We start from the raw sequence: 14,769 nt of genomic DNA on the forward strand, positions 1-14,769 counted from the left end.
GGAAAAGCTTCCTAATAGCCTGAGTATATCTCCATACCTAGAGTACAGTATAGTCCAGAATCTAATCCCTCTAGAGATGACATCACTAGGACTTTCATCTCATCAATGACAGTGTCCTCACATCTCTGCTGGAGCCATTGTTTTTCTCTCCTGCATTGATAATGAAAGGCTGCTTCAGTGGCCATGTAAGAATATTGTATCATGAGAAGCAGTGATACAGTTTTCCCACTGTTGATCCTAAAATTGCGTGTATGACATCATAAAGTCAGATTTATTCAAGAAATATAACAATAAATACTTTTTGACTAGCTTGTTTGTGTACATTTTTCATTTTAATTGAATTTTAATTTCATGTTTAAATTATTTACTAATAAATTATTGGGGTTTAAGTTTTAGTAATAATATTGACTACATGATGAAAAATAACTCTTACGTAATTATTGAGATAGCAACAGACTAAAAACAGGAAAAGATTAGATAAAAGCAGTATAACAAATGGGAGTGGGTAAATATTAAATTTTAAAACATATACAAGTGCATATAATATTGCAATTGTACTAAGTTTTAGAAGGGAGAATGGGGTTTGGGGGATGGTGCTAAGATGGGGAGAACTAGTCATTCTGTTAGATTAAAAATTATGGTAATTGAACAAAGATTTGAAAGTAAATAAAAAAGAAAGTATTAAATGCTTCATCAGTGTCCCATGGTTACTGTTATATTGAGTCACAAACTGCATAACTGTACTTACTCATATTTCTAGAGCCTAGAAATCTAAAATCAATGTGCTGGAAGAACCAAACTTAATCTGAAGACTCCAAGGGAGAAAGTTCCCTTGCCTTTTCTAAAAACCAATGTTCTTTGAATTGTGGCAGTATATTTAATTTTTGTCTTTATATAATCATGGGACATTCTTCCTTGTTGCTCTAAATTGTTCAGGGGGCAACACATAATCTATTATTATTATCCATACCCATCACAAAGCTTATAGCTATGACCTCTAAAACAAAAGACATACTAGAAAAGCATAATAAAAGCTTTTAAGGGACATTTTACATGACATAAGAATTTTCAAATTCTTTCGAGTATTAAATTGAATACCCAATTTCAAGGAAAACCAGAAGTATTTTATAGTTAAGCTTGATGAAGAGTTGACAGTCCAAGAGAAACAGAAACAAAGAAATTAATTGAATGGCAGTGAAATTGTGGGCATTCAGTGAAACCTGCTTGTTCAGATTCATCTGAACTTTTACTTGCAACATTCCTTTTTTCCCATGTACAGGAAAGTTGAACACCTGTCACGCGAGGGTCATGTGACCTACATTCGGAGACTGAAATTTAGAAAAGTTCTCTATGGCAGCACTCAGTCAGAGAGGAGTGAGAGAATTGTAGCATAATCTGTCCGCTTTTGATCTCTCTGTTTACATGTCATGTTTTAGGATACCATGTTCTGAGCATTAACAACACAGCCTTCCTCCAAAGTGTGTATTTGTTTCTTTATCTAAATCTCCCCTTGTTATAAGGACAATAGTCGCAAGGGATTCAGGTCCATCTTAGCTATATGTTTTATTTTAAGCACATCTTCAAATAACATGTTTGTAGAAAATTCACATTCACAGCACCAAAATTTGTGACTCCAACATATCTTTTGGGGAACATAACTTAACCTAAATGAATAGGGTGTATATTGTTTCAGGAGAAGGTTGCCGGGCTACAGAACACCTGAAACATTTGGAGGACGAATAGGAGGAACCATTCCTTTGATCTATCAAGGTCAAAGAGAATAATAACATGAAATGAATTTTCAGATGAAAGCAATCACTTGATGGCCAAGACAGAAGTGAGTAAAAGTACTTGAAAGGTTTATAATAGTTGATATCTTAATTTTACTATTTAACTTTTCAGCATTGGAGATTATTGTGTGAGTGTGTTTGAAGCTCAGTGGATCATTTTATGGGAAAAGAGTGCGTAGAAAAGATGTGATGTAAAGTATGGCAGTCGTTCATGGGAGGCACAAAGAGATGAGATTGAAATTGGGAAGCCAAACTCATGTAGGGAGATTGTGATGGTTAATTTTTTAATTGTCAACTTAAATGGATCAGGAAATGGCTAGGGGATTAATAAAATACAATTCATGTGGCAATTGTGAGTGTATTTCCACAGACAATTGTTATGTGGAATCTAATAACAACTAATGGGGGGACAGACTTTCAAAAATGTCAGAATGCCAACACACTAGCTGAGGTCTAAATGAAAAATAGGCAGAATGAGGACACCAGCCATGAAACTCCACTTACTCATTCCAAGGAAGTATTGCTATTGCTACTGCATTCTCCATGGACATCAGACTCCACCTTCTTCAGCCTTTCTGCATATACTTGAGCTGCATGCACTTTCTGCATAGCCTTGGAGATGCCTAAATTTCTGCATGAGCTTGGAGCTGCATTATTCTTCTTCGAATTCTGAAGATTCCAGCTTCCTGTACTGAGCACCCAGATATTGTTTTTCCAGCTTACAGATGATTATCTTTGGACCATACAGAATCCAGTAAATATACATACATATATTCATCATATTTAACATATATTATACATATGCATTATATATGTCACTGCATATTTTCTATATGTGTATATGGGTTGACAGTAATATGAGGAACATTGAAGTACACAAAGTGATCTTGAATTTCTAAGATACAAAATTATGGAGACAACAACATCATGTTGTGGGTTAAAATATATTTACTATACAAAATTAGAGAGAAGTTTGGGCATGTCAAATGCAGGATTGCTTAGACAAAACCAAGGAAATATTTATACACAGTTAATTATATATAGAGAGAGATGAAAAAATGGGCAAGGGCAGCTAAAGTGAATTATACACACAAGTTGTAAATATTTTATCTTTGAAACCAAATTATTTTAAAATTTTCTATTGTTAGTTCATGTGGACTTGGAGCAGATAAGTCTGGAAAATGGTACTCCTTTGCATTAGCTAAGTACATCCAATTGTAAAGCATCTCCTGGGGGAAATTAGGACATGTCACTGAAATAAACTAGTTTACTTCATTTTATAATATCTGTATATGTATATATAGAGAGAGATAGAGATAGATAGATAGATAGATAGATAGATAGATAGATAGATAGATAGATAGATAGATGATAGTTAAATGATAGATAGATAAATCTAATGTGTCATCTAAATAGAATTCACTGTAAAATATTACCACTTTAAATTTTCTAAAAATAATTTTTAAAGAAATTGATGCTCATTAGCAAATTATTGACTGCATTTAGTGTATCAAAATCCCCTGTGCAACACAATATACAATAATAACCCAAGAAGTAGAAAGAGACCCATACTACATTATTATACTTGAACTTCTTATGGTGCTCTTTAATTATCTTCTAATGACATTTTTTAAAGTTATTATGATTAAAGCAGAAAAACTTAGAAAATATGTTCAGTCTTTTCATCATAAATATAAATATATGGGATTTATTAGAGCAACTTACAGGATGTTTTCAGAACATCCAAAAAATGGCTATCACTCACTGATAAATTCTTCAGAGCACAAAGCTGGATGTCTCTGAAGTCTGAAGATGTCTGTGAAGACCTGCAGGATTCCCAGGAAGCTCTGGATCCAATATTGGCAAAGGAATGCCACAGTAACAGGATGGAGGAACTTACTTTTTAATATCATGACATATATATATATATCCAATGCTCAGTATGTGGCTAGTCAAAATGTATCAAATCATGCACAGAACTGTTTAAGATAAGTAGCTAAAGAATAACAAATTTTTGACTCTCATTCTTTTCCTGTGAGGTAACACTAATGCTTTATATATTATAGACAAGGAAACCAAGTGACAAATACAGTAAGTTACTAACCCAAGGTTATGTAAACAGGACCTGGGAAAAGTCAGTCAAAGTCTAGCCTCTACTGTCTTCATTTCATACATATTATTTCTCATTCACCAATTCCGCAAAGGTTATAACTGTCACAGAACTCAATGACACTCCACAGATGAGCAAGCTTTCCTTCCCCATGGACTCTTGCCTTGGCCTCATAACATATTTGGCTAAATAGAAAAACAGATATTCCTGAGGCTCAGAAAATGATACCTCAAAGTGCAGTGCTTTGAAATACTGAGCGCTTTGAATGTAAGAAAGCTGGGCGGCCTTAGGAGCTGCCCTTAAAAAGAAGAAAAATCAAAGTCTCTCAGAAGTTTCATTTAACATTCAGCCCCCAGTTCTTATAACTCACTGGCTAAACTTCTTCTAAAAGTGGTGGACTTAATTATTTTAAATTCTCTCAGTAAGAATGTCATCCAAAAAGAGAATATGCAAGTGACCACAGCCATCAAGCCGTACTGAGCATCTATCTGAAAAACTGTGGCAGTTAGTTCACAGTGAAGTACCCACCTCGTCAATAGTGAGAAAGAATCTGGGGCCAGACTATTGACTATCATCTGACCAGTTCAATGGTCCTAAAAGGTTTTGTGTGTGTGCGGTTTGTTTGTTTGTTTTGCTTTTTTCAAGACAAGGTTTCACTGTGTAGTTTTGGTGCCTGTCCTGGATCTTGCTCTGTAGACAAGGCTGGCGCACGCCTTTAATCCCAGCACTGGGGAGGCAGAGGCAGGCGGATCTCTGTGAGTTCGAGGCCAGCCTGGGCTACCAAGTGAGTTCCGGGAAAGGCACAAAGCTACATAGAGAAACCCTGTCTCGAAAAACCAAGAAAAAAAAAAAACTCACAGAGATCTACCTGGCTCTGCCTCCTGAATATTGGGATTAAAGGCATGCACCACCACCACCCAGTAGTCCTAAAAGTTTATTAGCTTTCACAATTGCCTGCCTTCCTGAAGTTACCTATACTTTTTTTTAAAGGTTGTATAAGCACCCAAACATTGTAAGGTTATTGATGGAGCTAGAGAGATGGTTCAATGATTAAGAGCTTGTCTCTCAGCCGGGCGGTGGTGGCGCACGCCTTTAATCCCAGCACTCGGGAGGCAGAGCCAGGCAGATCTCTGTGAGTTCGAGACCAGCCTGGGCTACCAAGTGAGTTCCAGGAAAGGCACAAAGCTACACAGAGAAACCCTGAAAAGAGCTTGTCTCTCTACTGGGCAACACACAACCAAGTGTGACTCTCGCTCAAGTAGAACCAATGTTCTCCTTTGGCCTCCTCCAACACCCATCACCCACACAGAGACACATGTGATATACAGTTACAAATCACCACACTACACACACACACACCACCATTACCACCACCACCACCACCACCAGCAACAACAACCTCTGCACACAATACAACACCCTCAAACATGTTTAAAAACAAAAATAAATCGTTAAAAATTACCATTATTTCTTCTCTTTAATTGAAGTCCTTAACATCTTAGTAAATGTATGATGTTTTTCTGGCTAATCAATCTTTTGTTTCAGTGAACCTTTACAGAATAGAGAAGACATTTCTCTTCGATGAGAAGTTATGAACAGAGATTTTAGAAATCCTCTGAGCACTCACCATCCTCTCTGTCTCTGGCACTAAGTGGTGGGAATGAGATGGGGATGGTCTTTACCCCGGTTCCATAATAAAAGATCTGGAGTATGAATGTATTACAACAAAACACATTATACAAGATAATTTGGGTGCTTTTTATTTTCAAAAAGAGACATAAAATTTCAAAAGCTAATTTGGAAAATGAATTGCCATTATAAACTGTAATAGCACTTGGCCTATCCCCACTAAGATAAAGGTCACAATTCCTAAACACTTTGCTATGTTCTCTTCCAAATACTTCCTGCATTCATTACACATCAACATTTATTACTCAGCTTTACACTCATGGGCTTAGTGCAACTGTGATTATCTTCAAAAAATCTTCATAAGATTTGGCCTGTCAACATTTCATCATGGATTTGGGATGGGCCCAAGAAGTCCCACCCCTCCCTTAGGGACTCTTGTCAATTAATAGTTGATAGGAGAAAAGGTACAGTTTTCATCAATGGTGTAGCCACTGAGACACTGCCCTTGCTCTAATAAAAATCCTACCTTCCATTCTCGGGCATGCAACAGTAAAACTCATACACAGAGAAAGAAGACATTCAAGTAGCAAAGGAATTGTTGAGAAGAAAAGGAACAGTGAGAGAAGTTGTAGAATGAGAGATAAAAATGGAGAGATGACTAGAATTTATTATATAAAAGTGTGAAACTATCAAGACTATTTTTTAAAAATAAATAATATATGTAACATTGGGGGTATGTTATACCATCACAACTTTTTTCTCCTTGAATGTACAAACTATATTGTATGTTACATTTTTCCAATACCATGAAAGGATTCATAAACCACTAAGAAATTCTGATCATTATAACAATTTATAATATAAAGTTTATTCAGCATTTCAAACTCCAATGTATTTAACATTTAGAAATAGTTTATATACTCTTAGGGCATCTAAAGAATTGGAGCCAAAGACTTATTTGATTCTTACTATGTAATTCCAAGCAAATTCAAATATTTAAGCAAAACTATGAATTTAATATTCTTAATGGTATATATGAATTATGCAGTTCAGATGTTGAGTGAGGTACAGTATTTAATCATTGGGAGTGTGCCGTGAAAGGAATTGTGGGACTTCAGCCATCCTCCTCTCTTTCTGCCTTCCTAGCTCATCAATTGAGAGCTGAAACTGTCATGTTTTCCTTGCTATTCCTGTCTGACATCCTGACAAAATGCCCACAATAACAGGCCACATAAGGACTGAATATTCTAAAATCACGAGCAGTTTTGTTTTGTTTTGTTTTGTTTTTCATCTATCAGCTAATTCTAGATACTTCAATGTAATAAGAGAAGACTAACAATCTAAAAAATATTTTTTTCTTTTTATAATTTTTCTTAAATATGTCTCTGGATATTTTGGTTTTGTTTGGTTAGGTTTGGTCTGTTTTTTTTTTTTTCAATAGTGGTAATCATGTCTTTTAGACTTAGAACAGTGTGACTTTCCCTTGGGAAGAATTGAATAAAGATGAAAGAAACTGCAACTAAATACCTGTGTTAATCAGAGTGTGTGTGAACATCAATCCAACACTCAAGATTTAGTATAATTCACATTAAAATAGAAAAGAAATAATGCCCGTACTTTTGCCTTTTTGTTTATAGAATTTTCTGTTATGTGATTTATTTTATATTTTTCTCATTCAAAATATGTGGCACTCAATTTTCCAACTTTCCTTATTTTTTCATCTTCCTCTTCACAATTATGGGTCGGAGGCCTGGGCATGTTGGGGCACATCCATATCCTGAGTTCTAGGAAAGCAGAGTCAGTAGGATTAGTTTGAGGCCAACCTGGTCTACATAGTAAGCTCCTAGATCCCAAGTGAGATAGCCTGTCAATACATAAATAGTAAAGTTTGCTTTAATTCTTTTCACCTGAATTTCTATTCTTTGACATTGATGTCTGTCTAACCACAGTACTTCTGGGAAATATGGGGGGGGGCATTTTTTTCCCATGACAACAAGTATTCCTCCTATCCAGATGCCAGTCAAGTGACCTACAATGATTAAATTCAATTATGGTACAAATGCCCTGAAGTTAGCAAAGAGTTTGTTAAGGTCTGAGTTCACAAGAATGCTTAATCTTATAAGGCCATCAAAAGTCCTGAAATTTCCATTTTTTTTACTTTGTACCTGTAATTTAAAAACACTCAATATTATTAATCATTTTCTGTAACTAGCAAGCTATAAAACTAAACTTGCTACCACTGGTTTCCTATAAAAGATATAAACTATTAGAATTCTACTATAAATATATATAATAAATATAAAATATTTCTATTTATAAATATAAAATACAAAAATCAACATTCAGATACAGTAGAAAGATGGAGGTACCTCTTTGAAGTAAAGGTAGATCCTGAGTAATTAGGTTCCATGCAAAGGCAGGTAAAATGATCACATTTTAATTAAAAAGACTACATTAAGGATGATTTCTGTTTGGTATTGTCACAGGAAAGTAAAACAGAGATATAAATGGTGAACCTGAGGTACAAGTGTATATATGCACTCACACAGAGACCACTTTGTAGTTAGAAATATGATAAACAAATTCCTATTCAAACATGTGCAAACAAAGATCAGTCTCCAAGAAAGAAAAAAGGAAGGAAGAAAGGGAGGGAGGGAGGGAGGGAGGGAGGGAGGGAGGGAGGGAGGGAGGGAGGAAGGAAGGAAGGAAGGAAGGAAGGAAGGAAGGAAGGAAGGAAGGAAGGAAGGAAGGACCTTACCATAGAAACTAAAGTCACTAACAAATTCTTTCAGGCACTGACCAGTCAGGACGAGATATCTTCTATAAACATGTGTCCCTTATTTCCTTGGAAGAAGGAAATGGGGTCATTTGGAGTGGGAACTGGTTCTACACTGCTGCTCTTCTTTTGTTCAGGCGTCAACCACCTGACTTGCTCATGGATAAAGATGTGCCCCTAATGTAACTGAAATAGTTGTCTTAGTAAAAATATCTTCATTTGTTTTACCTCTCTGAGTTTGGTCTCTCTTCTGCTGTTTCTGTAGCTAAAAACCTGGGTTTAGCAATTTCACACAATGGACACATATGTGCAAAAGCATGCCTCCAGGGGTCCCAATGGATTGTCTTCACCATCATCCTATAACTCCAATAAGAGAATAATATTGGTGATGGGCAGAGCTTTAGGTCCCAGGGCTACACCAGAATGAAGAGGTAGAAGAGTCCAAAGATACCTAAGTCTCTCTTCAAGAAACTTTGAGATTTCCTAGGAGAAGGAAACAAATGAAGCAGTTGTGATATCTATAGATGGCAACAAATACTTTTGGCCAAATCTGGGTCTAATTGGTCATTACTTCAGCTCTGGTTCTGCAAGAGGGGCTGTTGAAGAAATATCGCTGTCATCACTTTAGGAGAACATGGTAAAGAAAGGATTATAGCCGAAGCATGAGAAAGCTAGTCTCACTATACCTGTGATTAGGAAGCAAAGAGATGAAGGGTAGAAACTAGAAAAAGGTGTTTATATCATGAAGCCCCCCCCCCACTGTTTTGAACAGATTGATATGCTACCATGAAAGTGACTTTTCATTTTAATAAAAGTGAGCTCTCTCCTTCATAGCTGTGAACTCCATTCTCATCTGATCCTACGGTTCTCATTTGCACATCTGTCCTTTCATGGAATGATAGAAAAGGTAAGTTATCTGTAGACACATTCCTCCAGTCTTGGAATATAGAATCTTCAGAATAGTGAGAAATAAGGTTTATTTGCTTGTTTTTTGAGAATTTCATATATAAGTCTGATAAATAAGTTATTTTTTAAAAAATACTCTGGATTGAATGTTCAGTCAGTAGCACTTTTGTCAAAGCAACTGAAAATAAACTAAGATGGAAAGTTGGTATCAGTATGTGAATATTGCTTTAGCAAATATGTGAAAATGTTAAATCAGCTTTATAGCTCTGTTTTTGAAGACATGCTATAGGACATTTTAGAAACAAGTTTGAAAAACCCTGAGATCATCATGAACCAAGCACTAAGGGTAAATCTAGTCGGGACCAGCAAAATCTAAAACTCCTTAGTTATGGTTGAAGTGGTCACAGAATCGGTAGAAATGGAAGCCGTAAAGAGAATTCTGATAAGGGGCAATTCCAGATGGAAATGAGAAGGTTTGGAAACTGTAGTATAAAGCTATTCTTGTTGTAAAATGTGATAGAATGCAAGATGTATGCCATAAGGCTTTTTGAAACATAGAATTTAGAGAGATGAACTAGGAGATCCAACAGGGGAAAAAAATGCCTTGGTAGCCAAGCATTCAGGCTGCATTGCACCTACATTTAATGGCATATGGTGATATGCAGTGTAAGGACAGGATGCAAATAAAATATATAATTTGAATGGAAACAATAGAAAGATTTGGAAATCTTTCAGTCTAGTCATACAAAGAATGAAAAATGAAAGCCGTGTACTGAGGAGAGATTAAAAAGTGTATGCAACTGCATGTTGTTGGAGGGCTTCTCTCCGGGTCCCACCAAGCCCCACAATCCCACAATCCATGTATAAAATAATCACTCAGACACTTATATTACTTATAAACTGTATGACTATAGCAGGCTTCTTGTTAACTGTTCTTTTATCTTAAATTAACCCATTTCTATAAATCTATACCTTGCCATGTCGCTTGTGGCTTACCGGCTTCTTTACATGCTGCTTGTCCTTGTGGTGGCTGCAGTGTCTCTCCTCCTTTTTCCTGTTTTTCCAATTCTCCTCTCTCCTTGTCCTGCCTATACTCCTGTCTGGACACTGGCCATCAGTGTTTTATTTATATAGAGCGATATCCACAGCACTTCCCCTTTTCTTCTTTTTTTTTTTTTTTAAAAAAAAAGTGAAGGTTTTAACTTTAACATGGTAAAATTACATATAACAAAACAATTATCGAGCAAGAATTACAGTTATAATATTAAAGAAGATGTCCTATCTATCTTATATTTGTGAGTTTAAGGTTTTATATCTAACTTATCTCTTATCATAACTGAGGAAATTACAACTATCTAGTCTTTAATCACATCAAAGACCTCAGAAGGATATAATATTACCTGAGAAATGGGAGAAGGATGTATGTAACTTTCGGGAGTCTTGCAGGGTAGACAGAGACAGCTGACAGCCTGGACAGTCACCTAATGTTCCTTTGTAAAGTTGGGGCATTTGTCTTTAGTTCACAGGGCTGGAGTTTGTCCATCATTTTTTTTTTTTTAATGTCCCGTAGAATGTCTGGCAGTTTTCTCTGCGAAGCAGGAACCTGAAGGACCATCTTGTCAAGCAAAGCCAAAGGGGATCATTGGATTAAAAAAACAGTCAAGTGAGTGTTCTCCATGGCTCACTTCAAAGACTTGAATATTTGATTCCTTATTCTAGTGAAGCTCTTCTAGGCACAGTAAGCACCTTGACCTGTTACTCCAGAGGTTTCAAATCATAAAACTTGGTGATACCCGTATAGTGTTAAGCATACAGATATGCAGAATCTAAGTACTTGGGCATGGCTTTCTCAACTCAGACTTTTAAGCATGTTTCAGACTATCAAGAACACCTCCTTCTAAAAAAAAAAAAACCGCAGAGTGAAGCAGAAATATCCTGTTAGAGAACACTTTCTACTTCGGCTTGCTATGGGATGTCATTCTGTATGCTATGAATTTGTGTTGCTCTGATTGGTTGATAAATAAAACACTTAATTGCTGTGGGACGGTCTGTATGTCAAATTGCTCTGATTGGTCAATAACATGTATAGGCACATGCATGCCACACACACATGAAAATTGTATAAGAAAGCAGGAGCTAGTGCTGCTATGAAAACCAATTAATACCCACATCAAAACAATGCAGCTCCCCAATTCAATGGAAATGGAGACAGAAAATAGGAAAAGAAAAAGAAAACATGATATGCTCTCCTATTTAAAATTTCCCTCTGATTTTATTTTCTACTAAAAAAATACATTGATGAGAACATTTAAATTATGACTTTCCCCACTAAGTATTTTACATGATAGATTCTGCTGTTTTTCATCATTTTTACAACTGTCTGCACTATTGTACTTCCTAAGTAAGGATGAGCAAGTTATTAATTATCATCAACAGTGGGTTACACTGCACATCAGAAAGCTTCCAATATGCAATCACAGTGAGGCATCAATGTAGAGTAAAACCTATAATCAAGACAAGACTATGGTGTGGAATAGGTCATGGATAAGTATAGCAGAAATGCATCAGGCTACAATAATCTAAGATTTTGAAGCATAAACTGCAGCTTTTTACAAAAACCAATGCAGTTACATCAACAAAGATGAATCTGCTCTACTATATTATTTAAGTGATGACTCAGGTGTAGAAAAGGGTGTGCACAAACCACTCAACCATGCCTGGAGACATCAGAACATCTTTGAAAATGCTCCAGGGTCTGCCACGGCAGCAGGAAAGATAGCACATCCTCCTGAAAGGCAGCTCTCACTGTTATAAAGCACCAATCAAGACTGTCAGTGTCCCCTCTTAAGCTTATTGCCTGTTATATTTTCTTTCCACAATTTGATTTTCACCTACATGGTAGACTTGATTTATATTGAGAAGGATCTACAAAATTATAGGGAACAAAAGTGTTGGTGTGTATTAACTGTTCCACAGAAACTCCTTCTTGCTTCTTTTGAATAATAATCACATCACTCCTGGCATACAAATACTGCAGACCAGTGCTTTATATTGCCACACTAACTCTAATATATGATATGATATGACATGCGATATGATGCTATTCTGACAAATAATAAAATCTCTCCATAATGCTTTTTATATTTTCCCTACTCAGAGCTAAGTAGCTGTTCTCCTCACATACATAACTAGTATATTATTATTTTAGAACTTCAACTGTGGAAATCAAATATTAAAAGATAATTTGTTGCAGAAAATGACCCTTTCTGCCTCTACAGCTCCTGACTTCAGGCCCTCAATAACACACCCAACACACAGTGGAGCAGGGCTCTGGCCTTCAAGGTACTGTCTGCACTGAAATCAATGCTAAAACTGATGTCAGTTTGCACAGGCAAATAGAAGCAAGCTGTCTGACTGTTTTCCAAGCTAGAAAGCAATCATGATCTTTATGAACTCTTCTCATCTGTAGTGCAATTCCAACTATAATGTGTTAGAAATTTCAGTGAAAAGGGTGTATTTTATGAGGCAGAATTTTTTTTATTTCCCCAGGATGATCTTATAACTAACTTCTGATTTTATTAAATCCCATTGTGATATTTTTCCTGCAATAGAAACTATGAAAAGTACAGTTCTTCAGAAATTTCATTAAGGCCAGCCCATGAACTGCCTCCCAGTTTATTCCTGTGTGAACTGCTCAGCTCTCAGCCTACCTCCTTATTGACATTCACACTCCTTTGTATCAGAGGCGAGAAATCAGAGTTGCTGTTTGCTGGCCTCCAAAGGAAAATTTTTTCCTTTTATAAGTGTCTAAAATAATAAGTATTAGTTAGAGATAAAAAAAGAATTAGAAGCATGCTTGCCTAGTATGTACAAAGGCTTGGATATATTCCTCAACTCTGAGGGAAAAAACATGTAAATTCCTGATACAAATTTGATATTTATTTTGTTAGAAAATACTGTAAATTTATTTCTAGTCTTGTTCAAGATATTGTACCTATATAGTTCATTTAACAATGTAATGCAAATTGCTAGTCCTTTAAAGTTATTATTACCAGCTAATTTGGATATAAAGAAATAAAAGTTAGTAGTTATTACAATTAAGCTTGTAGTCATGTTAGGTATGTTTTCAAGGTCAAAAGAGATAAATCATCTTCAAATACTTCAGAGATCTGTAGAATATGGCATTTAATATGTTTTAATAACTTAGATTTTTTTTTTCTTTTTTTATGACTATGTCTGCTCCTGGCAGCATGAATCTACTTCAGAGAAGATAATGGGCATTGAAGAAACTTCATATGGAGTTTGCTTTCTTTGTGGCAAAAGTTAGTCACTGGGCAAAAACGTGCTCTTACATCAACTGCTGACAGTATACTGTCCAAAATGGACAAGTAGGACACAAAAGAAAGGACTGCTGAATCATGTTAAGACAAGGCAGGAAGGCTCTTTAGAGAATCCTGCTTCACAGATGAGTCTGGCAGATATGCTAGGCCTGTAGGCCGAAGATGATGCCCCAACATTGCACAGAAATCTTGGGTGAATATCCAGGCAGCCAGCTGTTTCTGTCATTTTTCACATTTTTTGGAAGTCACTTGTTTGCACTTCCTGCTTACTTAGGTAATATTATTTCCTTTTCAGGTCTCTGAGGGACTTGAAGATTAGATAGTTACAGTTATAGTTTTCCTTGTTAACAAATTCAGAAAAGAAACTTATTAAAGAGGTATAAAGTGTATAAGTTTGAAAGACATCAAAAGATAGTTTGGGATTGGTAATACAAATTAGGATAGAAGATGAATTAAATACAGTCCTTTGGATTCACAAAGATAGGATAGATAATGGAGTATTTTCTCTGAATTTGTCAAATGCAAATGGACTAGACATTGCTAATGTAATTCTTAATTGTATATATTGTATATACTTATTTACTTATTGTCTATAGTTTTTCTATTAGTTATAACATTCTTTTATTATTTTAGACAAAAAGAAGGGTAAATGTGGTGATATATTGTCTACCCAAATTAAGCTTATCTGGGGATCAGAGGTCAGAGACAGACATTAAATTAGACATAGAGGTCAGGCAGTGGTAACACACACCTTTAATCATATGACTGGGGAGGCAGAGATCTGTCTGGATCTCTGTAAGTTCAAGGTCACACTGAGCTACATGAGATAAAAAGAACCAGGCAGTGGTGACACATGCCTTTAATCCCAGGAAGTAATATGGCAGGACACAGAAAGTTATATAAGGCTTGAGGAAACAGGAACTCACTCTCTCTTGAGACTGAGGATTTCCTAGGGGTAAGAACTTTTTGCTGGCTTGTTCTATTTCTCTAACCTTTCAGCTTTTACCTCAATATCTGGCTCTGGGCATTTTTTTATTAATAAGACCATTAGCAATTTTTGTCACAAATTCCATAGTATTATTTAGACATTTTTAGTTACACAGGATTACTCCATGAAAAGGATTTAAAGACATTTTAAAGTTGAGACTCCACTTACTTTTAAACAATTTTTCTTTGTCACCCAAAGTTCCTCTGCAATGTTGGGGCATCCATCTTCAG

This window comes from Peromyscus maniculatus, chromosome 12 (genome assembly GCF_049852395.1).
Source record: "Peromyscus maniculatus bairdii isolate BWxNUB_F1_BW_parent chromosome 12, HU_Pman_BW_mat_3.1, whole genome shotgun sequence".
NCBI classification, from domain to species: domain Eukaryota; kingdom Metazoa; phylum Chordata; class Mammalia; order Rodentia; family Cricetidae; genus Peromyscus; species Peromyscus maniculatus.